Here is a 23,199-nt window from a genome sequence, read left to right as displayed (position 1 = left end):
TTGGCGTTTTGTATCAGAGAGAGAGGCCTCGCCCCTCAAGACAGCCACAGCTCTGGCACTCAGGGGGGGTCCAGTGCATGGCCAGGTATATTAGTTTGCTAGGCCTGCTGTAACAAAGTACCATAAACAGGGTGGCTTAAACGATAGAAATGTATTCTCTCACAGTTCTGGAGGCTAGAAGTCCAAAATCAAGTTGTCAGCAGGATTGGTTCCTTCGGAGGGCTGTGTGGGAAAATTGTTCCAAGTCTCTCTCTTCGGCTTGTAGATGGCTGTCTTCGTGTCCAAATTTCCCCTTTTTATAAAGATGCCTATCATATTGGAGTAGGGCCCACCCTGAAGACCTCACTTTCCTTTGACTACCTCTGTAAAGACTTTATCTCCTATTAAAGTCACATTCTAGGGTACTGGAGATTTGGGGGACACAATTCAGCCCATAACAGTAAGTATGCCCATCAAGAAGGTAGCACCCAGGGCAAGTAGTACTGGGACCCTAAGGGAGCTGGCAGGTTGGGAGTTGTGGGAATCATAACCAGACATTTTTTAGCACATGTTTAAAATAGACTTCGGATGGACCCCCAGGAAAACTTAGAACAAGCCTTCAGAGATGGGGGTCTATACATTACCAGGAATGGACAAAGCCAACAAAACAAGTCCATACTTTAAAATAGATGTATATATATTATACTGATGAATGAATTAGCTGATGTGGCCATTGTCCTTGGTTTGGCCTTGAATTTCTCTTCAGAGTTTGTGAAAGAGCAATGCCAAAAGGGCAGCACCAACTTTTAACCTTGAGAACAAAGAATGAAATACAACTGTAGTTTATCACCCTGCCAGGCTTAAGAACCGTTGTTTTGATGTGTTAATATTTACTGACAAGGACAAAAGCCACCAGTTCCCATAAGCAACAGACACATCAAGTTGAACATAGGTGTTTCAATGCAGGAAGAGAAGTAATTCTGCTTTTCTAATTGTTGATGGACAATTTATGCCTATGCGCTACCTCTGTTTTACACACTGAAAGCACAGAAGACAAAAGTTCGTGTTTTAAAAACATATCATCCTAAAAAGACAAATAACCAGTTTAAAAATGGGCAAAGGATCTGAATAGACAGTTCTACAAAGAAGATATACAAGTGGCCAGTAAGCACATGAAAATATGTGCAACATCACTAGCTATCAGGGAAATGCAAACCAAAACCACAGTGAGGGCTTCCCTGGTGGCGCAGTGGTTGAGAGTCCACCTGCTGATTCAGGGGACGCGGGTTCGTGCCCCGGTCCGGGAAGATCCCACATGCCGTGGAGCGGCTGGGCCCGTGAGCCATGGCCGCTGAGCCTGCGCGTCCGGAGCCTGTGCTCCGCAACAGGAGAGGCCACAACAGTGACAGGCCTGTGTACCGCAAAAAAAAAAACCAAAAAAACACAGTGAGATTACCACTTCACACCCACTAGGATGACTATAATGAAAATGACAGACAATAGCAAGTGTTGATGAGGATGTGGAGAACTGGGAGCCCTCATATGTTGCTGGTGGGATTGTCAGGTGGTACAGTCACTTTGAAAAACAGTCTGGCAATTCCTCAAAAAATTAAACATAAACCTTATGATCTACCAATTCCACTCCTTGGTATACACCCAAGAGAAATGAAAACATATGTCTACACAAAAACTTGTACATAAATGTTCAGAGCAGGGTTATTCATAATAGGCAAAACATGGAAATAACCCAAAGTCCATCAACTGTTGAGTAGATAAACAAAATGTGGTATATCTATATGTTGGAAAATTATTTGGTCATAAAAAGAAATGAAGTAATGCTGTGTACTACAACATGCATGAATCTTGAAAACATTGTGCTGAGAAACAAAACCCAGACACAAAGGACTCTATATTGTGTGACTCATTTATATGAAAGGTCCAGAATAGCCAAATCTATGGAGACAGAAGGTAGATTAGTGGTTGCCTAGGGCTGAGGGTGGGGCTGGGGACTTGGGGGTGACTACTGAGGGAAGTGGGTTTTCTTCTTTTTCATACATTTATTTATTTTGTTTATTTATTTTTAGCTGCGTTGGGTCTTCGTTACTGCGGGCGGGCTTTCTCTAGTTGCAGCGAACGGGGGCTACTCTTCGTTGAGGTGCGTGGGCTTCTCATTGTGGTGGCTTCTCGTCGTGGAACATGGGCTCTAGACGCGTGGGCTTCAGTAGTTGTGGTGCGTGGGCTCAGTAGTTGTGGCTCGTGGGCTCAGTAGTTATGGCTCACAGGCTCTAGAGTGCAGGCTCAGTAGTTGTGGTGCATGGGCTTAGTTGCTCTGTGGCATGTGGGATCTTCCTGGACCAGGGCTCGAACCCATGTCCCCTGCATTGGCAGGTGGATTCTTAACCACTGTGCCACCAGGGAAGCCCTGTTTTCTTCTTGAGTTGATGAAAATGTTCTAAAATTGATTGTGGTGATGGTTGCACAAACCTGTGAATGAATATTCTAAGGCCATTGAATTGTAAACTTTAAGTGGGTGAATTGTATGATATGTGAATTATATATCTCTATAAGCTGTTAAAAAGAGATAACACATCATGGAGAAAAATACAGGATGCTAAAGTTAGTTAGACTATATGCCAATTACGGTATTTTGATCCAACAATTTCTCTACATATTTGGGATATATAAAGATGAGCTGTGGAGAAAGGTAGGTAAGAGCATTACAGACCTTGGTAATAGGAACAGTCAACTACTAAAAATCTTACAGCGTATGCCATGTGTCTCCAGCCCATGCCTCTCTCCCGGGCCATGAATCCTGACTTCTAGCTTCACCTTGACCATTTTTTCCTAGATGGGCTGCTGCTGTTCCTTAATTTTCACATTGTTCAGACACGATCTAATCCTCATACCATTTCTCCTTCTGACATACCCATTTCAGTGGGGGCCAAAATCATCCCCTGAGCCCCCAGCTTGAACCTTCATGACAGTTGCTGACTGCCTTTTCCCTTGGCCATCATGAACATGTCACTGCCCATTCTTCTAGGTCCCACATGAACCGTGTCCTGTGATCCTTACCCTTCTGCCCTGTCTTTCTTCTCCACCAGTTCCTTCTCTGAACTGAGAATTAAGGGGAACAGAATGATTTATTGAGTCTTTACTGAACCTACTCTTTTGATCTACCATGTCATCCTTCCTAACAAACCTACCTAGGAGCTGGAGTTATCCTTTTTATAGATGAGGAAAGCAAGGCCCAGAGGTTGACTGACAAACCAGATAATGTGACAAAACCAGTAAATGGAGGCGTTGGAGTTTGGAACCATTTTGTTTGGTCCCTGAGCTCATACTCTTTCCATTCTGGCTACTAAATGAATTTTTCTACTTTATGGCTCTGAACTTCTCATTTCCCTGCTCAAGAGCCTTTACAAGCATTTGTTTTAAGACCTCTAGGCTAACGCCAGCCACCATCCCGGTGGGTATACGCCATATTCAAGCCAGGCCCATAATTAACTCTTACTTGTGTTGAGTGCCTCTCTGCCATGTTCAGACTCTCATCTTCCCTGGAACACCTGTTTTTGTCCCCTAACCCCTCACTTGTGGAAACACTCATCTCCAGATCTCTCAAACCAGAAACTGAATGCAAAATTAATTAATTCCTTAGTGCTTTGTTAATATTTTTCTTGGGACTAAAAAAAGTCATATTGTGGTTATTTGGGGGTTTGTCATAAATTCCTTCTCCTGGATCGTCAGCTCCATCACAGCAGGAATCGCCTTTTGCTCAGTTTTGATTTCCCTCACAGAACCTAACATATAGTCCCTTACACAGAGTCGCTGGTTAATTAACCCTGAGTGAATTGATTATCGGGATACTCAAACATTGTTCTTTGTCATGAATTTCCTGTTACCAGCATGACATGTTTGATGTCTGGCGAGTGTTCCTGGGAGGACCAGCCTAGGGCGATTCTTTAAGTGTATTGATGGACGTTCCCATAGCTTAAAAACTATTGTAATAGCATTTTAGAACTCCAAAAATGGGGCGAGATGAGTAAATCACATTGGTTTTCACAACCCTAGGGAATAACTGATTTTTTCATTTGTCCAGAGATGAATGTAATTTTTAAACAGTTTCAATCAGAACATAGACACATTTAAAAATTCTGCTTCCATCACTTAAAATTATACCACAGACATTTTTTTCATGTTGCTACATAGTTTTCAAAACTATGATTATGTGTCATATTCCATTGAATTGCTATACCATAATTTCCTAACCATCCCCTATTGTTTGACATTTAAGTTTGCTGTGGAATTTTTTTTTTTTTATGATTATAAAAAACACATGACCAATCTTTTGGCAAGAGAAATATGTACTCTGAAGAAGACCTTCATCTCCTTCCCCTTATGCTGGTTGAAAAATCTTCCTTTAGAGTTGAGCCTAGGCAAGATTATGACTGAGTCAAGGTTTGTCTTGGGCACCCTCACATTCTTTTTATTCCTTTTATTTCTGCCCCCCTTCCTCTCAGCACATTCTGTTCCACCACAGTGCCTGTCACAGAACCTCAGGGCTATCTTCCTCCCCCAGACCCTGACCTGTCTACCATAAACCCTACCCTTCTTCTCCCTCCTCCTGACCAGTCTTCTCTCTCCTTCTTTTGTTTCTCCAGAACCTCGATCTTAGTAAGATTTTAGACATAATCAATTTCCTAGGAGTTTGTAATTTTATGTGATCTGGAGATGGCCATGTGGTAGCCCAAAAAAGTACATCATTAAATGTGTACCTTTGCCCTCTTTTGCTAGAACTCTCCCAGGTTCTATGGGTATGGCAGGGCATCAACAGACAACATCTCTATACAACTAGAGAGGCATCATACGGCAGTTAAGTGCCAAAAAGAAAGATGAAGCCAGGTAAGTGGATACAGTGTGCTCTTTCATCTTTCCAGATGGAGTAGTCAGGGGATGTGTTTCTGAGAAGGTGACTTATAAGTAGAGAGCTTTTGAAGTGAGGGAGCAGTTCTGCGGAGATCTGGAGAAAGAGCTTTTGGGCAAAGGGAGCTGCTCATACTAAGGCCCTGGTGTGAAAGCAGGGATGGGGACAGTAAGGAGGTGGGTGGCCAGATCATGTAGGGGCTTGCAGACCATGCTATGAACATTGGATATTAATCTCAGCAATAAAGGAAGCCACTGGAGAGTTTTGAGAAGAGAATTCATCACTTCTAAAGACCTCCATTGTTATGGTTGAAGAACAGACTGTATAGGGGGTAGGGGGGCAACGGGGATACCTGTTAGGAGGAAGAGACCATGGCGGCTTGGAGTAGATGATTTTGAGAAGGAGTTTGGCTAATGGCTAATTTTGATGGTAAAGGCTGAAATGACTTGCTGACAGATTGGGTGTGGCGATAAGCAAGAAGTCAGGGAGGGTGCTAAGTTTTTTGACCTGAGACACTGGGAGTCTAGAGTTGCCATCAACAGATGGGATGTGGAAGGTTTGGTGGGAAAGACAAAGAACTTGATTTGGGGCATGTTATGTGTGAGAAGGCTTCCAGTAGACAGTGGAATGCTGCCACTCAGGGAAGGGTTTTGGGCTACAGAGGCAAGATCACAGTCTTTGGCATCATCTAGTCCAGCCTCATCTCACAACACACAGCCCCAGTCACAGTGGAATTTCAGGTGCTTGAAAGCACCAAGCCTTTGTCAGCTGCAGGGTCTTTGCATATGCTGTGCCCTCTGCCTAGACCATTACAGCCTGGATAACTGCTACTTTCCCCTGGTTCCCTACTCTAAATTCGGTCCCCCTATTAAATTCTCAAGCTACCCTGAAATTTTCCTTCATTCATTTACTGTTTTCAAATGTATATTCCTTTAAGTGATTTTTAATTTTTAAAACTTTAAAATCCATATGTCCCAGTAGAATGTAAATTCTGAAATGTCAGGGGTCATGCATGATTGGTTCATCACCATTTTTCCGACATCTAGTGCTGGCACATTGCAGATACTTCTTCAATATTTGCTAAATGAGTGTATGACTGCTATTAATTTATTACCTTATATGTGATATGTTGCAGTTCCTCCGTTTTGTAATCATATAGTATAGTTCCAAGGGTAATCGTACCTAATGATTTTCTTATCTTCTTAAAACGTAGACTAATTTATTATTTCATGGCTCCATGTGTTTCTTGTGAACAAACACTTTTTTATTAGGTAACAGTGAGTAGAGGCTGGACTGTGGTTGAAGACTGAATGGATCACTTGACTATGAAACTTTGAAAAGAGAAGGAATTTAAGGCTTATATAAACCTCCCAATCAAAATCCCCCCACCTCCTGTTTCCTTATCAGCAGTTTTGTTGCATTTCTGTGGAATCCTCTATCTGGCATCGCCTGAGATTATTTTATCATGACCTTTGACAAGACCTATTACTTCCTACTCACCATGTTTATTGGGGGACAGAGGCCAGGCATGGCGGGGGAGGGGTGGGAGCGTTGTGGGGGGGTGATGGGGGTCTGGGTCGGCTGATGACCTCCTTTGGTGGCTCTTGGAAAGGTCCGTTGTCTCCAGCCTCATCCTGGCAGATTATAGGAAATGATATAATCATTTGTGAGGGAAGAGGTCTGATTTACCGAGAAAGGGTTGTTTGCTTTGAGTCTCTGTTTTTGGTGGTATCGAACTGTATGAAAAACAGGATTAAATTAGAGATTTTTCTCTTTACTGTCTTTAAAGCGAGAGTGAGCTTTCAGAGGAGGCTGTGTTGTTTGGGAAACACAGATACTGGTTCCATGAATCGATACTGGTGTGTGACACAGTTATATGTAGAAACTGATTGGTAGATTGATTGATTGATATATGTCAATCGGAGAACTTCATGAAAAAAGTCACCGTCTTTATAGAGAACATTGTTGTGGGAGAGACCCACTCAACAAATACATGTTGAGTGCTAGACATTGGGGAAAAGTGGTGAACAAGGTAGAGAAGGTCCTTGCTTTCGTGGAAGTCATAAAATCTACTGAGTCTCAGTCTCCTTATCTGTAAGATAGAGATCATAATCATACCTACTTCATAAACTTTTCAAGAGTAGTAAATGCCCCTGAACGTGAAAACACCAGCTGGATTTAAAAATGCTATATACGTTATGAGTGGCTATTATGATTGATGTACCAAATATAGTTATTATTCCCTTTGAGAATAAATCCTGATTAATTATTTCTAGTTCTGAATATCCTATATCCCCATGCGACCTGATTTGATCCTTATAATTTGGGGAGCTAAGTTTCCTTTCATTACAATCCTAATGGTAAGAAAAGAAAATGCCAAGTATATAGTTTGGGTTGTAAACAGTTGTATTAGTTAGCTATTGCTGTGTATCAAATGAGCCCCCCCCCCCAACATATATTTATTAAGTCAGAGTTTCTGTGGGTCAGGAATCTGGCTGTGGCTTAGCTGGGTCCTCTGGCTCAGGGTCTCTCACAAGCCTGTAATCAAGATGTTGGCTAGGTCTGCAGCCATCCTGAGCCTTAACTAAGGGAGGATATACTTCTAAACTCACATGGCTGTTGCAGGCCTCAAGTTCCACGTGCAAGCTCTTTTGTATGGCTGTTGGCAGGGTAAGAGTAAGCAAGGTTCTAACAGGGAGAAAGCGAGAGATGGAAATCACAGTCCTTTTGGTAATTTAACTTCAGAGACACAATATCCCATTAAATTTGCCATATATATTTTTTTTAATGTTTATTTATTTATTTGTTTTTGGCTGTGCCATGCAGCTTGTGGGATCTTAGTTCCCCGAGCAGGGATTGAACCCAGGCCCCTGGCAGTGAAAGCACTGAGTCCTAACCATTGGACCTCCAGGGAATTCCCACATTTGCCATATTCTGTTTGTTAGAAACAAGTCAGTAGGCCCAGCTGGTATTCAGGGGAGGATATTACACACATGTATACCATAAGATTGGGATAGTTAGGAGACATCTCAAAGACTGTCCGATATAGCAGTACTTGTAAATAATACTATGAGTTGATGCTGTAGTTATGGCATTAATAACGTTACACTTTTTGAAATGAAAGAAATAAGGGAAATAAGCACCATCACTTCCTTAAGACACAATAATTAGGACAGACAAGGGAGGTTGATGTTGGAAACTTCTAGATTTTGAATTGTGACCAATAAAGAGTCCTGGTTCATTCTTTTGTTTCTGCCTTTGGCTCATGCTTGGACATTTATAACCTCTGTATTTATCAGGAAAGCATTTGAAAGGTACCTTCTAAATATTGGAGGTAAACAAAGGTCAGTCTTTTCTAAGCAAGAATACCAAATTAAAAATATGTTAATTTTAATTTGCCATTTCACAGGATTGTTAAGTCACGTGTTCACTTGATTACTTTTTTTTTTTTTTGCTGTACGCAGGCCTCTCACTGTTGTGGCCTCCCCCGTTGCGGAGCACAGGCTCTGGACGCGCAGGCTCAGCGGCCATGGCTCACGGGTCCAGCCGCTCCGCGGCATGTGGGATCTTCCCAGACCGGGGCACGAACCCGTGTCCCCTGCATCGGCAGGTGGACTCTCAACCACTGCGCCACCAGGGAAGCCCACTTGATTACTTTTTAAAAAAAATTAATTTTATTGAAGTACAGTTGATTTACAATGTTGTGTTAATTTCTGCTATACAGCAAAGTGATTCAGTTACACATATATACATTCTTTTTCATATTTTTTTCCATTATGGTTTATCACAGTATATTGAATATTGCTCCCTGTGCTGTACAGTAGGACCTTGCTGTTTATCCATGCTATAAAAATAGTTTGTATCTGCTAGTCCCAGACTCCCAATCCATCCCTCCCCGACTCTCCCTCCCACTTGGCAACCACAAGTCTGTTCTCTATGTCTGTGAGTCTTTCTGTTTTGTAGTTAAGTTCATTTGTGTCATACTTTAGAGTCCACATATAAGTGATATCATATAATATTTGTCTTTCTCAGTCTGACTTACTTCACTTAGTACGATAGTCTCTAGGTCCATCCATGTACCTGCAAATGGCACTATTTCATTCTTTTTCTATGGCTGAGTAGTAGTCCATTGTATATATATACCACATCTTCTTTATCCATTCATCTGTTGATGGACATTTAGGTTGTTTCCATTGTTCACTTGATTACTTTTAACCCCGACCTGAAAACAAGCTGGTCTAATCATTTGGAGGTTATAGGAAAGAATATTCTCTTAAGATACAGAGGAGACCTAGTGCTATGGGAATGAGTTTGCCAGGATTGAGAAAAAGCAAAAACGACCAGTATGTCCAGAGTGTAGTGGGCAAGGGATTAAATGCTACAAGATGACGCTGGAGGTGAGGTGTATTAAGCCAGGTTAGGAGTTTAGATTTCAATCTAAATGCAGTGGAGAGCCATTGCAGGTTTTGGGGTGACTGCAAGCAGCAATAATTTTTTCTGTGTATGTGATTCTAATTGCATTCGTTATTGCATTGAGCTGTTTTTCAAAGAAAGATTCTGAAATCTATTAACTAAAGCCATGCTTGGGCAAAGATAAAACAAGCACTGAAACTTTATAATAGGATGTTTGAATTAGGCAATTCATTTAACACAGAGGTGAAGTGTTGTGTATTTCGACCAGCCAATGGCAAAAGCAATGTGGTAGATGCATTTGGAAAGAGGTCCTCGTATCATAGGGATTCCTAGTATTACATTAGTTTCACGTGACAGGACTTACAAGAAATTCATTCAGAAAAACATCCAGTGTAGGAGTCTTTTTGGCATGTTCTGTGCATATTTTCTCAAACAAGCCGCAATCATTTTTCGGTTGTGTCATTTATGGCTGGTGCCTGTATGTAGTCCTGGAGCTCTTTTCTAAGCCGGCAGGCACTGAGGCAGCTTGGCAGTGTCATGTGGGCTTGTAAAATTAGAGCATACCATTTAAAATAGTGGTCTTGGTAAATTCTCTTTCCTCCAAATTCCCTCTGAAGCTGACCTTGTGAGAAAAATACCCCGAAGAGGAACAATAGGGCATCTCTTTTTCCTGCAAGGGTAACTAGGAAAGGAAAGTTCCAAAGTTTTAACACTGGAAATCGGCCAATCCTAATGCTAAAGTCTACTTGCTGGTGTGTTCCTTTCTGAGTCAAGATGAATTTTAGCTGGCTTGAACAAAAATGTGAAAAAATGCCAGCTAAATCTGAAGTTCAAGGATTCTCTTGGCTTTTTTTTTTTTTTTTAAATTTTAGAGGTAAATGTACTGTTTTCTGATTTAAGAAAACAACTCATAGAAAATACAGAAACATGTAATGAAGAAAATTCTAACCGAAGATAATCACTGTTGGTGATTTTGATGTATATCCTTCATATAATCTATGTCTATCCATCCATATCGTGTAACTATAATTCATAGAGTATTTGCAGTTTTGTGTTTGGATTTGTTTTCTGTTTAACATTATTTTGTGATCATTTCCACAAGTTCATGATGTATGTTTTGAAAATATGATTTTAATGACTGTATAATCTTCTATTTGTCATAATTTACTTAAGTCATTCTGCTTATTATTAGATACTTAGTCCATTTTGAATTTTTCTTTGGTAATGCATACGTTTTGATGACCCTTCTTTCACATAACTCTTCATCTACATCTCTCATTTTTCCAAAGGAATTAATCCAACAAATGGATTTTGATACATTTTATTAAATCGCTTTCAAACAGCCTGTACCAATTGCCTCATCATCATCAGGGCTATGCCGAGTACCTGTCAAACTTGACCTCTAACCAGGATTTAGGTAGTCACTAAAAGAGAGATATTTGCCAATTTGTTAGGTCAAAATTGTTTTAATTTGCTTTTATTTGATTAAAAGGGACGTTGAACGTTATATCCATTTATTTACTGGCAGCTTGTCAATTGTCTGTTCATGTCTGTCTATGCCATTTGGCTGTTTTAGAAAGTTTTTTTTTTTCTTTTTTTTGATGGGGACGATTTTTAACGTCTTTATTGAATTTGTTACAATATTGCTTCCGGTTTATGTTCTGGTTTTTGGGCTGCGAGGCATGTGGGATCTTAGTTCCCCGACCAGGGATCGAACCCTCACCCCCTGCATTGGAAGGCGAAGTCCTGATGACTGGACCGCCGGGAAAGTCCCCATTTTTCTTTTAGAGTATTAATGTTTCGCTTATTGAAATTTACATTTTTTAATATGGCAAGGGTATGCACTCTTAAAAATTTAGAGGCATAAATATAGCCATAGACTTCTATTATATAAAAAGGTTTAAATTTATTTTTTGTGGTTCTTAGTTCCTGATATAGTGGTTTATATCTGAGCCTGTAAATATATAAACACAGTTTACTTTTAGAATAATGTCACTTCTTGTTATTGGTTCAGTTACATAAATCTTCCTTATATTTTTCTGCCTGTTTCCCTTTCCTTCTCCTGTAATAAAATTTTTTTCAAGATCCAGACTTATACTTATCTCACTTGATTCAACTACACTTTTAGGTGGCAGCTTGCCAAGGAAACCAAATCTGAAAAGAATCACATGGGAGAACTGAAGGGGGTCAGTAGCTCTAGAGAGAGGAATAGTCAACGAAAGAAAAAAGATAGCTACTTGTTTATGTCATGTAAAGAATGAACTTCCTGATGCCAGCTCAGAGTGAGCAGGCTTAGTTAGGAGGCCGTGGGGCTCAGGAATTTCAGGTATCCGACAGCCCGCTCGCTGCTTTTGCTGCCTGTGGCCAGAGGCAACTGGTTCATCCCGGCTCCATCTCTGCTCCTCGTTTTATAATGGAGATAATAATACCTCAAAGGTATGCTCTAATTAATTCTTCTTAGAGCCTCTGAAAATATAATTACTAATTATTACAACTATTAGATCATTAATTCTTCATTCCTTTTATGGAATTTCAATCAAATGCCCCAAATTCAACACCCAGATTCAGTTGTTTGTGGAGACTTTGTTGCCTAGTATTAATAGTTTCTTGGCTTCCTTTTGTTTATTTTACGCCATGCTAAGTGAATTCTTTAAAATGTAGAAATTTGAAAGTCTGTTGAAAATATATTTAGAAATTCTGAAGTTCCAAGAAGAGGGAATGCCAAAAAAATTATAAAGTTAAAAAAATTTTTAATTATAAAGTTTTATATCTCCACAGATCATTGTAACTCATTAATAAAAATAGCTAAATATTTGAGACTGTTGGTTTTTAAACCACGTTAACTTCTTTTTCCTTCAAGGTGAACCATAAAATCTGGTCATCGGTAAATAATTATACCTAAGACTATTATAGTTTACCTAGATATTCCATAGGAGAGTCATGTGGGCGTAAATAATTTAACAAATGGGACATGTTCTGACCAGTGGCCCTGACTTTTACTGTGCGGTTTGAAGTTCGAAAATGTGTGTTGACTGATTAAGAATCTTTTTGTTAATTCCATAAATTCAGAAAATTAATATGGCTCTGATTTGAAAAGAGTGCAAAGGGTTTATGCATAGCATTGGTGATTTTTCTTCAATGGCGTTGTTTGATTTAGTGTGTGAGCGTCTTATTTTTCTAATTAGGTCATGTGCACCCTAAGAGTAGAGACCATGTGTTGTAATTCCTCTAAAAGCAGAGGGATTGAATGAATGCTGGAATTATCACTTGGGCCACCTGGCGTTTTTCACCCTGACTCAACCTATAACCAGCTGTGAGTTTTTGGACACTTAGGTAACTGCATGCTGCCTCAGTTTCCCAGTCTCTAAATGGGAAAATGATACCTTCTCTAATTTACAAGGCTGTTGTGAAGTTCAGGTGAAAGGAACTCTATGGTTAAGAGCTTTGTGTGGGCTAGTAAAAATTCAGCGTCATTTTGTAAGGTTGCTTTTTTTCCAGATGTATGATTGTCAGTGGAGATGTGTGTTTTGACCTCTTCCCCTCCGTTTTTGCCTGGGAGATTTTGCATGCTGATAAGAGCTAAGAGTTGATTTAGCATAGTTATTATCAGATGTTTCCGGCTCTCGTGGCCTCTAGCTTCTTCTGGTCTGGCCTTCATATGAACAAGGGCCATACAACCAGCCTCTTAAATTTAAGTGTCAGTGGCATCGTCTTCATCAGCAGAAACATCTCAAACATTTATTTTCTTTGCGGAAGGCAAGTTTTAGTGGGGGAGTCAGTTTATTTCTGAAACGCTCTCATTTACCTGAATAAGGAGCGCATATTTATTTTCAGGGTAAGTGGCGAGGGTATGTAATTCTCGTGTGACAGATGAACTAGACACTCTGCTGTAAATTACATTTGGCTGGAAGAAGATGCTCTGGTATGAAACCACATTTCTGCCTTGCTTACTTTCTCTTCTTGGGTTGGGGCTGAGAGCTGGAAGATTGGTGAGTCTTTGATTTACCTAGAAAACGAAAACTATTCTTTAGAGAAAGCAGAAAGGGGTGAGTAATCCCATCTATACTTATTTATATAAAAAAGAGGATTTGCGGATGTGACCTGGGTCCAGCCTTTCTCTTGCCAGGAGACTAAAAGTGTCACAGAACATGTCTGAGTGGCTTGTGGCATTACAGTTTATTTTCAAAGGCCTTTTGATAACACAATTAAGCCTTTCCCTTTGTTTTATTTTAAAGTTGCCCTTACTGGCTACATTAGTGTGTCGCAAAGTGGGAATTTTTTTGTTGTTTCTGTGAGCCTTCAGTCTCATAAAAATTAAATGTGTGCATTCCTGTAACCTGATATGCCCTCTCCAGTGAAAATCAATGCTTCGTGCCCTTGCTTCTCAAGCTGCAGAGGTCTTATTTTGTAGCCTGTGTCCGTTGTGTGTGCATTTGCGCATATGGCCTTTCATCACCCATGTTTTCTGATGTTTCTGAAGCATATCTGAGACCTCAGCCCCACTACAAACAATCTGTCGGCTTGTGTTTAGCTTCCCTGTGTGTTTGCTAGAGAACAGCAGAGGGTGGTTTTTTGTTTTATTTTTGTTCTTTCTGTGGCCTGGGGAGTAGACACAGAACAGCACCAGTTTATTACTCATCTGTGTATTATTCCCTTGGTTGTGGGTAGCAGGAACATCTGAAGAAGATGGATTTCTGGAGGGGTAGCAAAATTGAAAACCATTCAGTTCCCCTTCAGACTTGAATTATATTATCTTAAATATGCCAAGTACAAAGAGTCTGAGACTCCTGATAGCCAATTATTTGCCTGTGCTTAGATGCAATTATCATTTTTCCCTACCCAGTGGAGTTTCCATTGCAGGTTTCTTCTAGGAAATAATCAAATGTTGAATTTTAGGATTAGGTTCCAAAGTAGAAGAAAGACTCCGGGATTCTCTCAGATTCTCCTTGAACTAATCATTGCCTCTGATAAATGGGACCAGCCTAGCCTTTTGCAGCATTGGACTGTGAGATTTAAGGATATGTTACCAAGCTGATGGAATCTGGGAGGACAGGCTGCATTTATTCTGCTATATGAAAGTCCCCGAGTGTAATTTCATACTATGCTGGTGAGGTAACTCAAAGGTTATGTTAGAGCAAATGATGAACTGTCCCTAATTGTCCTTCCCCCACTTTTAGAAGGACAGTAAGCATCAGAAGGTCTTTGGTTTGGTGCAATTCGGTCACGATTTTGTCTGATGTCACTGATTCAGTGACAGCATCCCTCAGAGGTCTTAGCTCTTACTCACAAGATGCCACTTACATGATCAGTTGAAAGGATTCTTAGGGGCACGGCTAAAGACTTCTTATTACTGTTTGTGATCAATCAGTTAATTTGATTAATGCCTACTATATGCTAGGCACTGTGTTAAATACTTCACTTACATTGTTTTATCTAGTAGGTATTATTATCTCTATTCTGATGAGGAAACTGAAGTTCAGAGAGACTGAAAATTTTACCCAAGATCATGTAGCTAATAAGTGGCAAAGCCAGCATTCACTCTCTGTCGCGGGTGCTTCCTTTCCTCATACTGTATACAGTGTTGGGAGCACAAGGAAAGGTCTGTAAAGCTTGCCAAGAGAGACCACCATTCCGTCTTCTTCAGATAAAGCTATCTGTATGACGGAAATGCCACTGAAGTCTTGAATCCACAGGTCTTCCTTCCACCACCTTCCACCAATACAAAATGCTTTCTAGTTCTGTCACCAGATATTTTACTGAGTCCCTACAGAATCCTAATTTTAAGTGGTCATTGATTTCAAGAAGTACAGTAAAAGCACAGCTTACTTCATGTAACAACGTGAAACTTAAGGTGCAGTTGGTACTATACTCTAACTAAATGGAATTGAAGTGCTGTTATTAGTAGTCATGATATTAGTAGCTGTGTTTAAAGATACAATCCTGTTAACCGTGAGCAGTGTAATATCATCCCACTTCTTTTTTTTTTTTTTTTCATCCCACTTCTTAAATGCACTCGATGATTAACATGCGCAGTATTCTTGGTATGATTGTTTTTGGAATTGTAGTCCTAAATCTGTTCTGGAACAGAAAAGAGAATACAGACATTTGTGAGATTAGAATCTGGTAACTTTCAGGCTCAGAGTGCATTTACAAACACTGGCATTCATCCCCGTTGTGTGCTATTTCCCAGTTATCCAAAAAGGCTTTTATTCAGGAGCCATTTGTGTTTGGGATGCATGGTGATGCATCATTTATACAGTGCCTTAAGTGTTTACTGGGTAGAGTGTGCAAGAGACAAAGCACAAGAATCCTGCCTAAAGCCCTTACTATCTAGAGACACATTTACTGTTATATAATAGAATTTCATCCAGGAGTAGATATTGCTTAACTCCTTCATTTCCTGAGAGCTGAAGTTCAGGGTTTCCTTTAACGTTTCGATAGGCCCCAACATGTTGATTTGTATTTTCACCTCCAAAAGACAGTCACACTAAAGAGTATGTTTTGCACTCTAAAAGTGGGCAGGAGGTGGGATGGGAAAGAGGGTGCGGACTCGACCAGCAAGTTATTGTTTAAGGAGGTGTTGGGACAGGGCAGCTGAGGGTAGACTAGAGATCACTGATTCCCAGCTTTACACCATAAAGGCCCTCTTTGTTTTTTCTTACTTTTATATTTGAAAGATTTTCTTCTGCTCGGTAAGTATTAATTAACTCGTTTTCTTTAAAACTGAAGGCGTTCATCATGGCGAATCAGAAACTGTGAAAATCATGAGCTGACTGATGTTACCACGCTGAATCAGAACGTTTCCAGCCAGCAGTAGAGCTGGCATTGTACTTGGCTTGCGAGAGCTTTTTTTGTGAATCATTAAATGTTTAAATATATGTTAAGCTTTTGGAAATACTGAAAAGTGAACTGAACTCTGTTATTACTTTCACAGACTGCTTAGGAATCCGGAGACCCCCAAGTGGGGAGCAATTGGATTTAGCAATTGCCATAAATTCCCTTCTACTTCTAACACTCAGTGATTTGTGAACACCATTAAAACTAATAAAACTGACGTGTTGCCAGTGTACTCCCAACAGCAAGTTTTGAAATCCAGGTCTGACATTTTGTGGGGTGAGGGAAGAAGCAAATCTAGATACCCCCAAAATTTGGAGAGCAGGGTAAGTATGTGGGAATAGCTGTGCTTTGGGTGTGTCCCACAGTTTTCCTTGGTAAGCAACCAAAGAGAGCAATGTCTCCTTTGTCACCCTAGACCACAGACAGTTCTACTTGTGATAAAAACAAACAAACAAAACCAGACCCTTTATATGATGCTTTGTCTCCACATCACGTATGGACCATACGCACACAACCCTTTATTTAGCCCAGGCCCCACATTGCAGGCGGAATGATCTGGAACACCAAAGCCAACTCTATCAAACCCCTGTTGGGTCTCAACTGCCCATGGGAATAAAAATCTAACCTCTTTGGCTTCGTGTATAAAGTCATTGACAATATGACCTTAATCTATACCTGATTCATCTCCACACATACATTAGGAACCTGCTACACTGAATTTTTCATCATACTTGCAACTACCTGACCTTTCATTAACCATTGCCTTTACACATGCTATTCTGCTAACTGTAATATTCTTTCTGCTCAATATTCGTTGAATAAGTTCCTATAATAATCTGGCTAAGATAACAGCACTTATTATATACCAGGCACTCATTTAAGCTTTACAGTGAGGTGGTTGCCATTTTCAGTATCGTTTTGCAGAGGAGGAACCTGGCCCAGAGAGGTTAAGTAAACTTCCCAAAGTCACATAGCCGATAAGTGGTGGAGCCAGGATTTGAACCTGTACAGCCCATCCTTTCTGGACCTATATTCTCAACCCCCATGCCATACTGCCCCTCCTCTAAGATGCACATACAAAGTTGAAGGTGTTCCTAAATCCCTCAAACGGAGTAACCTCTTTCATTCTTAGGATTCGCAATGTGCTTTCTAAAGCAGTCTAGTAATAGAATTTAACAAGTGGCATTATTATTTTGGTCTTTCTGTGCCTTTGTGATTTGTGAGTAATTTGAGTATCATTCAGGTTTGTGGGCCCAGGGCCTGGCAACTTGCCTGCCACCAGGTAAACACTTAGTAGATTTATTTCTTCAATGAGAGAATGAATGAGTGAATGAACAAACACGGAAGCACTTGTCTGTACTCAGATGGGTCAGATCCTCTTTCTTTCTATGACATATTTCTGGGATATCAGTTGAAAAACACTTCCTTCCAGTAGACTTTACCTGTCTCAGGGGTGTAGAACATTCCAGCAGGAAAACTTAGAGCTTTCAGCTGTCATCTTCACGTGACAGTAAATCATTTCCAAATCCTGCAAAGATGCCCATGAATTCTGCTGAGTAGCCACGTAGCACTAGAGTCTGACAACATTGATTTATTTAAGTATAGGTTTGGTGCTCTGTGAGAGCTCACCATCTGCTTAAGTTGTGTTTACTTTAAGTACCAGTCAGCGTTTTCCTGACGAGTTATAGAAAAATGGTAGTTCGACTTAATTTTTAAGCGAAGTCTGTTTAAGAATAATTTGTTAATTACTAGTTGGTTGATCTCATTTCCTTAAATTAAGGGCTTCAGTTAATATCACATGCTTATTGCCAGCTTGCTAGAAGCCGCTGCAGTGGTGCCCATAGTTGCATGATATACTGTAGTCCTATTCCTCTGTGCCAGCCTCTGCCCTGGTTTTAAAATTCATCTTTAGCTAATTTTACAAGCCTGGAGAGTAACCTGATGGTTTACTAACTTTAGGATTGCAGGTTGGAAGCTTAATTTAATAGCCACTTATAAAACCGTTTATGCGGAAATTGGTATAATAAGGCCTTCAATACGATGGGTGCACAGAGCCATTTCATCAAGGCTGATAATTCAAAATACAGGAGAATTGGAATACACATGATTTGGGCTGAAGGTGTTTCATCAACCGCACACAAGACAGCATCCAAACCTTGCTGTGGGGTGGTTTGGAGTCCAGTGATTTTTTGGCAAGAAAGGAAATATTTGGCAGCCTGTTACTGGGGAGGTCTAAGGAGGCTGGCCTGGGCCATTATAAAGAACACAGTGAGGTTGGGTGAATCTGGATGTGTAATGGTTTTGTAAATGTTTTGGTTTCAATAAAATCCCAAACATATTTTATCAATGCATTTTCCCTCGTAATTTTCAGACCTTTGTGTATTTCAAGGGAAATTTCGTCCATATGTTTTTGATTCATTTATACTTAACTCATCAAAATGTTGTATTCTACGAGTTTATTTGATGTTCAAGAAGACTTCAGAGCTTGATTTAAATACCTTCTAGTGTTCTTTCCCTTTCCTTTTTAAAAATAGAAAGCCATCTACTCTTGGCAAAACCTAAACGCACACACACCGAAAGTTTGCATTTGGTTGAAAGCTCTAAGCCCATAAAGCTGTTAAGCTGGGCCAAATGCATTCTTCAACTCCTGGTAAAGTGTGAGCTCTGTTTCTCAAAAGTATAGAGAGATCTTTACCTTTTGATAATGTCTGGTGGCTGTGCACATTGAAAGAAACTCTAAAAAATTAAAATGCCTGCCACCTGCTAGATCTTTGATTTTGGGAAAGGCACTTTACCTCCCTTCGCTTCAGTTTTCCCTTCAGTAAAGTCAGGCCATCTTTGTCTTGTCTACCTCCCAGAATTACTGAGAGGATTAAAAGAGCTCATATGAAGATACTTTGGAAAACACAAATAGCTCCACAAATAGAATCACATCTCTTTTCTTGATGTTATTATCCTTTGAATAAAATAATAGATACTCAGCCTTTAGTCAATGTTGATCGTGTGCCACGTGCTGTGTTAGACATCTTACAAATTACTATCTTGTTTAATCCTCATATTATTTGGTAAAGAGTAGATACTTTAAATTTCTACGTTTTGGAATGTAAAACTCCTCTACGTTATTTACCCAAGGTCTTCTAGTTTGTGGGAGAGCTAGAATGTAAATCTAGCCCTTTATGAGTTTTAACCATTAAGTTGTATAGTATATGGTTGAAGCCATATTAATCCCTGTCATGTTGACTCAATATCAAAGTTTATCTTGAGTTATAACTAAGTCTGTCCATGTGGTTAAGATCACTTACATTTTCTATTACATTCTCTTATTGAATAGAGTGAATGCATATGTAATATTATGCTGTTTGATTATGTACATATTAAAAGATCATTCACTACATCGATAGCAGAGAAGCTAATTTTAATTGAATACCTACTTTGGACCAGACACTACAGAGCTCATTATCTGCTCATTGCCTTTAATCCTCACAACAGCTCTATGAGGTAGAGACTGTTATTGTCAAGCGCCGTGAAGATCTGGGATTTTACCCTACTTGCAAGTTAGCAAATTAGCCTGCCAGTTTCATGGATGCTGGAAAAAGTTATGAAACTCCTGGGTCAGAAATAAAGTTATTATTGACAGCCAGCAAGCAGCATCACTTTCATCTTTGCATCAGTTTCCCTTGGCCCCCAGGTCCTACCAGGGTGGTGTGCACTGGCCTGTGTAGGTTTATATTATGGCTGAGGAGCTAACCCCAAGCTTAGAGATCCATCACTTTTAATACTGTGGTAAGAAACCTTGCCTGACCTTTGCTCCAGAAAGACATTATCTTTATTATACTGGACGGTAAGCAAACCTGCCCTGTGCTCCAGATGGACACACTACATCTGACTTACTGTTCGCTATACAAACATGTTGGAAAAGTACCAGCCATGAGTGCCTCTGCTTGTAAGACATACATAATGGCAAGAGACTTAATGGAGAGTTGTCTCCCAACAATTATCTCCATTTTACAGACAAGGAATCTGGGCTTAGAGAGGTTTAGTCATTCATTCATACCAGAAGTATTTATTGAGCACCTGTATGTATTAAGGTCACACCGCCAAACAGTAGAGGAGGGGGCAGCCAACATAGGCTCTAAGCTATTAACTTGTTCCCTGACCCACTTACCCCTCACCTCCTCAGTCATTATCCATCGTGCCTCCCTACCTAATGACCAATGATATAAAACAGTAATTAACTTAAGAAGATAATGACCCTTTGGGACACATGCTTCTCCTGCCATCAGGTTCTCCCTTTGCAGCTTGACCCAGCCCTAGATACCTAGATGCAGCAGGGTTGCCTAAGACGGGGGCATGGTATTGGCAGTGCCTGAGAGAAGTCAGATGTCATAGTTAACAGCACATGGAAGACAGCGGTGCTGGGTGATTAGAAAGTTAAATGTGAATAATTTTGTTATGGAGAATTTAGTTTTGGAACTTGGAATAATTTGGTCTCTGTACAAAATTCAGAAGGTTCTTTTTCCCCTGTTGCTCCCTCCCCCGGTTAGTCAGTGTTATTTTATATTTGTATAATGATGCCATGAAATGAAGTCAGGGTTTTGGTAGTGCCCATGCTAGCTTGTGGGATTCCTCTTGTCATGTGCCTGAATCAATCTATGGGGAAATATTAAGTGATTATGAAGTTGGAATCTGGGGAGAAGAAAAAAGTCTTGGCAGTGATCTGACCAGAAGCATCTTTTGCAAACAAAGATGTCTCCTCCACCCCATGGGAAGGTGTCCCAGGCTGTAATTTCTCTCCTCTGTCAGCACAGGCTCCCCTGAGAGAGCTAGTTTGTCAGTTTTCCTAGAAAAAGAATAACGGTGGACACGGATTAATGAAGAGGGCTGGTATCTAGCTTTGCACTGTGGTGAAGAAACAAAGCGAAACTGAACTGGTCAACCTTTGCCCCTTTCAACCAAGAGACTTCAAGGGAGACATTCTTCCCCTGGCATCTCTCCATCAGAGGGGAAACTGTACCGTAAGAAAAAATGAGAGAAAGAAGCCTACCTTGATGCACATTTAGTCCCGTCACTGTGTTCATGGATTAGCGTAACACAGTGAGAAATCCTCTCCTGCTGGCCTACTTCTCAGCACCTGAAGCTATTGGCCCTGTTTCCTGAGCTTGTTTCACTCCCTTTGATGCCAGAGAAAATCTAATTAGTGAAGAATTTGAAGGAAGGAATTTTGGAGAGAACTCTGCCACCCCAAAATCTCAGCAGAATGGGGCCATGACTCTTCCTTGTGAGGCCCTCACTGTCAAGGGTTGCTTCCTAATCTTAAAAGTTAAGAAAGAAAGTTTATACACAAACTCTCTGTGATGGAGCCAGGCCTCCTTCAGAGCAGATGATTCTAGAGCCACTTATCTTGCAAATGGATTCTCTCTTCGGACAGCCTCTGTGTATCTGTAGACTAGGCTTGCAGAAAGAGGACATTACTTTGTGCACCTCAGCAGCAAAGTCAAGTGGAAGAAGAAAATAAGAATCTTTGGAACCAAGTTTTACTTAAGAATGAAAGTGGGCCTCAGGAGCTAATATTCTCTGAATATACTTGATGGGGTGAGGAGGAAATGTTTGCTGCTTTGCTCCGAATATCTGAGGTCTGTTCATGGCAGTTGCAAAACAACCTCAACAAACAAAACCAGACAAAAACCCAACAATGTGTGATGTGTTACTTTCCTAATTACTTGGTTCTGCGCCTTCCCCACCCTTCCCCCCAGGAAGCCCTTAGAGCAGCCAGAGTGCCTTTCCTTGAGGGAACCATGCAAGATGCCCCTGAACACATGTGGCTCCAAAGGAACCTTCAGTGCAGACCCTCTCTCCCTCCCCCTTCGTTCCTTTTGATGGTTCCACCCCCAGTTTCCTTGTTGTTGTTTTTGGTTGATCTGTTTGTTTTGGGTCCCCTGCCCCACCCCCCAGCTCCAGGAAGCTGTACACACACTGGAGCATTTGGGGCTGACTTGGCAGGATAATGTGACTGCTGGCAGCTTCCAAGATATGACACCAGTGAAAATATGAACCAAATGTTCCTTGTATGCTAGGGTGTGAAGTCTTCATCACGCCTCTCTCTGAGAGCAGAGAGCACGAAAGAACTAGACAGCCTTGGGTCTTGGTCCCGGCTCTGTCTCTTAATTGCTGGGTGATATCTTTGCACACAATTCTTTATTATAAAATAGCAGTCGTCTTACCCACTTCATAGAGGTGTCATTGGGTTCAAACAGAGTCATTTACTGAGTGCCTACTACGTGCCAGAGAGTGTGCTGAGGTAGCTCCTCTGCTGAAGCATGAGCTCCTCAAAGGCAAGGTCATTTCATACTCCCACTGGGCTGGACAAGTTGAGTCTGACGGGCTGGGCTTGAGTCTTGTCTCTGTCCCTTGTTAGCTCTGTGACTTTGGGCAAGTTACTAACCTCTCACCTGGAAAGTGGCAATCATGACAGCACCTGCGTCAGAGAGCTCTTGTGAGAACTAAATAGGCTATCACACGTAGCCCAGGGCTTGGAAGGTGCTCCGTGAATGTCAACAATCGTTACTTGTAAGCCCAGTGCTGGGCACATAGGCACGTATCTGTCTTTTGAAATATAGTAAATAGTAAGTGCTCAACAAATGCTAGTTCCTTTTTCCATAATCCTTCTTCAACAAGTCTTCCCTTTCATATCTGACAGGTTACTGTGGTGTGTTTCACTGGGGCCAACCAATCCCAAGAAAGGAAGATAAGGTTTTTCCAGAGGGATTTTAACTCTGAAGGTTCTCTTCATACGTGTTTGTTCTTTCAGTCACTACAAACCTACAAAGGGATAAATGTGGACCAACCAACTCCACGTCTTAGGGTGTTTGTCCCTTCATGTAGTCATTTGCTTCAGTTGAGCGCAAGCTCAGTGATCCTTAGCCATGTCGGTGGTAGTGAGAAAGCAGTACCAGAGAATGTTCCCTCAGCATGTCACTGGGACGTGGACCCCACACATACACCTGCTGGGGGAAGGGAGTGGGTGGTTGTGCGTGTCTGTAGCAGAGGTG

The 23,199-nt window shown here is 40.9% G+C and overlaps 1 protein-coding gene across 3 annotated transcripts in view; it reads left to right on the top strand.

Moving 5' to 3' along the window:
• Positions 1-23,199, top strand: part of CREB5 (cAMP responsive element binding protein 5) — a 417,963-nt gene that overhangs the window by 13,158 nt on the left and 381,606 nt on the right. For 2 of the 3 annotated variants that reach the window (XM_032643595.1, XM_032643593.1), the window contains exon 1: positions 11,683-11,749. The exons of the other annotated variant lie outside the window; for it this stretch is intronic. The gene's annotated coding sequence lies outside the window, so the exon portion shown is untranslated. Of the gene's footprint in view, positions 1-11,682; positions 11,750-23,199 lie in introns of those variants that run through there. 3 annotated transcript variants of the gene reach the window in all.

Source organism: Phocoena sinus, chromosome 9, assembly GCF_008692025.1.
Source record: "Phocoena sinus isolate mPhoSin1 chromosome 9, mPhoSin1.pri, whole genome shotgun sequence".
In the NCBI taxonomy this organism is placed as follows: domain Eukaryota; kingdom Metazoa; phylum Chordata; class Mammalia; order Artiodactyla; family Phocoenidae; genus Phocoena; species Phocoena sinus.
The sequence above is the reverse complement of the archived record's forward strand: the minus strand, read 5'-3'. Positions and strand labels throughout refer to the sequence as shown.